General features: G+C 36.3%; 1 long non-coding RNA gene across 2 annotated transcripts in view; it reads left to right on the plus strand.

Moving 5' to 3' along the window:
• The window catches only part of LOC126071743 (uncharacterized), a 31,689-nt gene extending 24,338 nt beyond the window's left edge, over positions 1 to 7,351 (plus strand). For both annotated transcript variants that reach the window (XR_007516375.1, XR_007516376.1), the window contains 2 exons: positions 6,494 to 6,653; positions 7,034 to 7,351. This is a non-coding gene — a long non-coding RNA (uncharacterized LOC126071743). The remainder of the gene's footprint in view (positions 1 to 6,493; positions 6,654 to 7,033) is intronic.
• The last annotated feature ends 264 nt before the right edge of the window (positions 7,352 to 7,615 follow it).

The following is a 7,615-nucleotide window of genomic DNA, read 5'->3' on the forward strand; positions in this document are numbered from 1 at the left end:
GTACCTAATTGACTAGATGGCACTAGGTTTTAGGTTTTAATGTCCTCTTAGATTTTGGGGTCACCCAGGGCTGAGTTCATATCTTATTTATTTAATTACTTTCAACCCTAACTTAGCATGATTCTTGGCAGAATATTTTGGTAGAAGAGACATTTGCAGGAATGGACTTACAATTATTTGTTTGAGAAAATTGAAAAAAGTCTGGAAATACGAGCAAATAATAGCTTTCTCTTAAGTGGTTTCTCTTAAGCTCTTCTTTTCCTTTTGCGCTCACCAGAAGTATTCCTTCAGGATTATTTTTACCCATGCCATATAGGTATTGACAGCACAATGCTCAAGAGCTCTGCCCTGGGCTCAGGCTTTGGAGTTAAAAGGAGAAATCTGTGCACAGTTCATTTTTTTTTTTTTGTTGCCGTTGGTTTGTTTCAAAGCAGCAATCCCTTGATGGAGTTATCAGTATCAGTAGTATAATGCATAAAAAGTACTAAGACATAGCAAGCAAAATGTTTGCTGTTATTATAATTTTTGGAATTGCCATTTCTTCCTATGCATATTAATGCTTTAAAAGAATTTTCACTGGCTTACCCAAATTGTACCTTTTTATTCAGAGGCAAATCTTTTCTGAGTCCCTTTTCATAGCTCTTATTGAAAATGACTTCAAAACTTTCAAAAATTCTTAGAAATATCTATATTTTGAAAATATGCTTGCACACACACATGCCAAAAAACAAACAAAACTACCACCAACAACAAAACCCACAGACGAATAATACAATACTACTGGGGAGTCTAAAACCCAAAACCAAACCCATTGCAGCCGAGTTGATTCTGACTTATAGCGACCCTATAAGAGAGAGTAGAACTGCCCCATAGGGTTTCCAAGGAATGCCTGGTGGATTCAAACTGCGGTTAGCAGTCGTAGCTCTTAACTGCTATGCTGCTGGGGTTTCCAAGTGCCACACTAATGGTCCATTCTTGTAAGAATATTTATCAGGTGCTTTTCGTAAAATAGATATTTTAAATCTTACAATAATTCTGCAAGGTGGGCATTATTATTATTACCATGTTATTAATGAAAAAATTCTCACTGAGGTAAAATATCTTTTCCAAGGTCAGAGAACTAAAAACAGTGCTGTCTAGAACATACCCTTTGTACAAAGCCTGGATTTTTGTGTCACATGAAATTGCTTTTTCAGTTGCATTAAAAAAACAAACAAACAAAAACAACAGTCATTTTTTTAAATAACAAAACAAATCTAGAATGACATGGCAACTGTGAACTCCCAATACCTGACAACAACTCTAGGGTAAGCATATTTATTGATTCAACATATTGGGAAATATGAGTGCTATGAAAACAATCCTTCATCAATTGCAGAATAAAAACATTCCTCTGAAGAGGAAAAAGCCACCTTTTGCAAAATTTAACTACTTCCTTTAAGTCAAACTCGATTTTTCTTTTCTAGTTGTCTTTATTCACTCACTGAAATGTTATTTGATTATCATTCAAATAAATAAATAAGCTTATTTCCATTAACTTACCAACACAAAAAAGGCCACAAGGTTGATTTACTTTAGGAATCAATTTGGGGATAATTCTTCCAGACCTAGTGAAACTTTTGATTTTTCTAGTCTCTGAAACTGTCAAGCCAATAATTTGTGTTTTGCTTTCCTGGCCTTGAAATTCCTCCCCAAGCAGCTTTGGTGACATGAACTAGATATATTTCTATTATTTGTTTGTTTTAGCAAAAATATTTTTGATGAAGAGGAAAAGTAGAAGATACAATGACAAGAAATTGCTCAACTGTCATTAGACTTTGCTTTCTATGGCATTTAGAAAAATGGAAAAAACACGGGAAAGTCAATAGTAAAGTCTCTCAAGCTAAATTTGAATGTTCAAAGAGCAATAGTAAGTATATATTATAGAGATAAATACGGAGAGAAGGAGAGAGAGGGAGAAAGAGACAGAGATAGATACTAACTAGGAAATGAGGGGACGGAAGGAGAGAAAACAGAAGCTTAAGAACTATGTTAGAGGCTGGGGTTTATTTGTAGAAGTGCTCTTACCTTTATTACTGGTTTATATATTGGAGCACCACAGCATAAAACCCTGCACGTGCTTGCAAATGGACAACCTCAGCAATATCGTATCACAGAGCTATTTCATTCAATGTGTTAGTTTAAAAATCTTATATATGTGGAGTTTTTTTTTTTTTTTTTGCAGCCATATCACAGATGCTGTAAGACTTAGTCAAAAGATGGCATCATTTTAAATTTGAAAACATCGACCCTGCCAATTTACTCATTACTATTAACAAGATCAAATCACAGCAATAGCCAGCTCAGCAGGCATATACTTATTGTCCCTAATAAAAGTGTCTGGCATTACAGAAAAAAAACTGTGAAAATAATGATAATAAAAACAATAACTCACTAGGAAACCTCCTGTGTGCCAGGATTGTACAGACATTGTCCTTTTTAAATACAACAATCCTGCAATGAAGAACTTATTTTACAGGCAAAAAAACTGAGGCTTAGAGAAGTTAAGTCACTCTATGAATGATATATAGTGAGTAAGCTCCTGAGTAAGAGTTTGAGGCCTTGCCTCTCTGGTTTAACAGACTTTGCTTCCTTACTCCTTAAACTGAGGTGCTTCACCCAAAATAAAATCATATATATATATAAAACCAAATTCCTTACCGTCGAGTCGATTCCAACTCACAGCGGCCCTATAGGACAGAGTAGAACTGCCCCATAGGGTTTCCAAGGAGCACCTGGTGGATTCGAACTGCTGACCTTTTGGTTAGTAGCCAAACTCTTAACCATTATGCAACCAGGGTTTCCATATATATGTATATATATGTGCATATATATACACACACACACATATATATACATACACATATGATCATCCATATCCATACCACATTCATATGTCTATACCTATAATTAGGAGTCCTGATGGTTCAGTGGTTAAGCTCTGGGATGCTAACCAAAAGGTCACTGGTTCAAACCCATGAGTGGCTCCATGGGAGAACAGACTTGGCAATCTGCTGCCATAAAAATTACAGCCTAGGAAACCCTAAGGGGCAGTTCTACTCTGTCCTATAGGGTCGCTATGAGTTGGAATTTGCTCAACGACCCACAACAACAACAACAAAAACCTGTGTATATCTACCTGTATCTGGGAGTAAATGGTATTTTAACATCTAATATAACAAAGAAAAAGATTAGAGCATGATATTAACAAATAAAATACACCCTGAACTGAGTAGAAAATGAAAAGCGGTCAGGAAGAAAAATGATAGATTACAAAAAAAAAAGGTTACTGTGAACATAGTAACAGCACTTAAAATACTCTAAGAATGGGAGAGGCATCCTACTTTTATTACCTTGTTTAGTCCGCTCAGTCCTCTTTGATGCAGGTATTACTAACCCTGCTTTGATGTTGTTGTTAGTTGCTGTCAGTTGATTCTGACTCATAAGGAAATCGATACTCCAAAGAGATGAAGTAACACATCCTAGAGTTGGATTTGAACACAAGTCTGTAGGCATCAAACACCCATGTGCTTTCCACATCATCAGGAGTTCAACAAAATAATACAGTATGAAAGTTGGCCTGGAAGTAAGATCCAGACAGATTAAAGAGGTAAAGAGACTGGAAATAAGGAGACTAATAATTTAATAAAGTAAATTCAGAACAGAAAAGAAGAAGCCCGGACTAGTAATGCAACACTGTGATTAGAAAAAAAGAGCAATATATTATTTTATTTCTCTTGAGCACAAGTTCTTAGCTTCTGAAATGCTTCTTCTTTTGCAGAAGTTCAAAAGTCACCTCAGATCTTTCAGTCATTTGATAAAAGTGCATTGATATAATCTTTGGAGGTCCTTACAAATGTATGTAGACTGTAAAATAATTTGATTTAAGAAGTAAACAAATAGGTGTACAGAATTTACCAAAACTTCTGCCAGACTAACAGAGCAGTCAGACAGAATAGAATAGAACTCAGCGAAGTTAAAGGGATTTCTCATCATGCTGGGTAAGGTGCAAAGTGGAGAGATGGAACTCCTAGTATTTTTAAGTGAGTTAGATGTACTGATTCAATGAAATTATACCAAGGGGTCTTGAGGGTCCTCAGATACAAGATTGCTGAACAATTTCCAGTGATTTTTGTTGTTGTTAAGGAATTCTAGAGAATAGGAGAAACTGGCAAACTGGAGATAAGCAAATATCATTATCAGTTTTGATAAAGGAAAGAAAAGATTGTGCAAAATAGAGACTGGCAAGCTTTATCTCTCTTGCTAGACTACATGAACTAGTGGAGAGTGGTTTCACACCTCTATAGAAGGAACTGATGGTCATTAGGACCTAGTATGGACTCATTGGGTGAAGCCCTGGTGGCACAGTGGTTAAGAGCTATGGCTGCTAATCAAAAGGTTGGCAGTTTGAATCCACCGCCTGCTCCTTGGAAACCCTATGGGGCAGTTCTGCTCTGTCCTATAGGGTCACTATGAGTTGGAATAGACTCGATGGCATCATGTTTGGTTTTTGGTTTATGGACTCATGGAGATCAAAGCAGGTGAGAATAATTCATTTCATCATTGAATGGTATTGATTTTCTAACAGGCCAATGTGGCGACATTTTTCTAGGCATTTCATTCACCTAGTTGCGTAATTATTTTACATCTACTTTTTTTTTTTTCTCTCTACGGATCTGCAATACCCCATCCACATTCCTCACTCTCAATGATCTTATTTATTTTTTCACTGAGAAAATAAAAGCTAACAGAGGGAACTTCAGGATACTTCTTCCATGAGAATTCCCCCTCTTCTGTTTCCACATAGTCGGCGTTTCCTCCTGTTTTGGAAACGAGCTTTCCTGCTCCAGCCTAAGTCCCGTGCCTCCCTCAGGCACCAAATCTCATCCCCCCTTGCCTATTCAAGGGCCGCCCACCACCAACTGTCCCTCCTTTCTCCTATAACATATACTTCTCTTTTTCCATGGACCATTCCGCATCAACACATAGACATGTTATGATAGTTCTCATCTTTAAAAAACAAAACTAACAAAGACGAAACCAAATTCATTGTGTGTGAATCTTCTTATGGTGATTATATTTTTTCTTGGATTCCCTTTAGAACAACATTGTTGCTTGTATTTGCTGTCTCTAATTCTCCTCTAAGGAGCCCTGGTGGTGCCAATGGTTAAGCAGTTGGCAGTTCAAACCTACCCAGCTGCTCATTGGGAAAAAAACCTGGCAATCTGCTTCCATAAAGATTACAGCCATGAAAAACCTATGGGACAGTTCTATTCTGTTACATGTGGTCGCTGTGAATCTAAAACAACTCAGTGGTACCCAACAACAATAATTCCCTTCTGGAGTTTCTGGATGGCACAGATGGTTAAGTGCTCAACTACTAGCCGAAAGGTTGGTGGTTCAAACCCACCCAAAGATGTCTCGGAAGGCCTGGCGATTTGCTTCTAAAGGTCACAGCCTTGAAAAATCTATGGAGCACTTCTACTCTTCACACATGGGGTCGCCATAAGTAAGAATCGATTAGAAGGCAACTAACCTTAACAATAATTCTCTTCACATTTTCTCTTGAACCCACTTCTTTCAAGCCTCTCTCCAGTGAAATGGCTCTTGATAGCATTACCCATACTGATGCCCAGAGGTTTTGACTTAGTCTGAGATGGGGCCTGGACCCTGTTATTGCTTTATAAGTGACAATAAAGTGTGGTCAGGGCTGGCCTAGACCTTCCAAGTGAGGACCAAACCTTTTGGTGTTCTTACTCCATCAGATCTCTGAGGCCCTGTCTCAAATATCTAGTGGCTTCTCTGTTTGGGAGTTCTTCAGATAAAATAGGATGGTTATTTTGAATTATTCTTTGTGAAAGGAACTACTGAAGAGTCCCTTTAAATACAAAGCTTGAAATACATTTTCAAATAAAATTATGGTTTGTAAACATTGATTCATTCATGAATTTTCTGAAACACAGTTATTGCATTAGGTCGGGTACATATTTATTTCTCAGTATTTTAGAAATGCTTGGATGCCTTTATAAGCTAATAATCAGAAAGGATATAGGACATAAGCAAATCATTATAATAACTTTATTTTGTCTGGTATGAAAAAGCTCCTCTCAAAAAATTTAAAGTATTTTACATCTTTGTAGGACAACACTTGACATGCTGTATTTTTGAATTGAAATATTTGCCCAGACTACTAAAAATTCATAGATGCCCTTAAGCCGAGGGTTCTTTTGCTTGTGTGCACAAAAACCTTTGAGGATTTAAGTGTTATGTATTGAAAATGTAATAGCAGGTGAATTTTCTATCAATCTCTGGTCCTGTCATCTACTTTTACAGTGTTTATCACCCTATCGTCTATTTGCTACATATTTTCCCAAGATTTACGGTTTGTACTTTTCTCCATATTTATGGCACATAATGATTTTTGGTGTTTATGTATTCCTGTTTCTCTTTACAGAAAGATCAAGATACTATCAGGGCACAGTAATAGAAAGGAAGAAGGAAATACTTGACTTTTCAACATTCCATAAAAAAAAACTTTGACAATCAAATCAGCAGTTGAATAACCTGAGGAATCCTACCTGTAGTCACAGGAGTGAGAAGAAATTAGAACCAGGGTGAGACTTGGATTCCAGTCCTAGGTTCACTAATTAGCCACATGACCTTGAATGAGCCTCTGTTCCAGGCCTCAAGTTCTTCGACTCTATATATAGTTTAACTTTTGGTCACTCCAAAATGCTTGGAATTTTATAAATCTTTTTTATAGTTGTACCTGTGAAAACAGTAATCTATCCTTCAATAAGGCTTTGTTCTTTAATAAAAGAATGGGAATAATGTTATAGCTGTGAATAAATCCTGTTTTAGTGAGTGCTAAAATAAATTAATTCAATAATATTTCTTTATGAAAATTGCCAGAGAAATTACATCTGTCTTTGAGCCAAACATGAGAGTCAAAAGAACATTAAATGCAATTTGAATTTCATTCATCTCCTTTCAGATGTTGGAGACAAACCTGGACCTCTTCCAAAAGACCCAAGTAAACAGAGAGGAAATTTTGGAGGACTGAACCAAAGCCAGAATAAACCAGGATTTCTAATGCTTAGGACGGATATTGCAAAGTGGTCCAAAAAATGATCCGAGAAGATAAATTTCGATCTGAAAACCAGGCCAAGCTGTTTTAATTAATAATTTTCAGAATTAGGAAATGAATTTGCATCAATATTAATCTGTATGAGAGACTACTAAGGATATACAGAAAGAGCAATTCGACCAATGACACTGTTTCCCCCCCCCTTTTTTTTTATAGTATTGGTACCTCTGGCCAATAAAAGAAATCAAATTAATTTCTTGTAACTGTTTTGTGTATTAAAATAAATTATGCATTTAAAAATATTTTTTAGTTTTTTTCATAATTTATTTTATTTCTTGCTGTTGACAACATACACAGCAGAACATACACCCATTCAACAATTTCTACATGTTCAGTTCAGTGATATTGATTACATTTTTCAAGTTGTGCAACCATTCTCACCCTCCATTTCCAAATTGTTCCTCCCCCACTAACATAGACTCATTGCCC

Source organism: Elephas maximus, chromosome 3 (assembly GCF_024166365.1).
Source record: "Elephas maximus indicus isolate mEleMax1 chromosome 3, mEleMax1 primary haplotype, whole genome shotgun sequence".
Taxonomy (NCBI): domain Eukaryota; kingdom Metazoa; phylum Chordata; class Mammalia; order Proboscidea; family Elephantidae; genus Elephas; species Elephas maximus.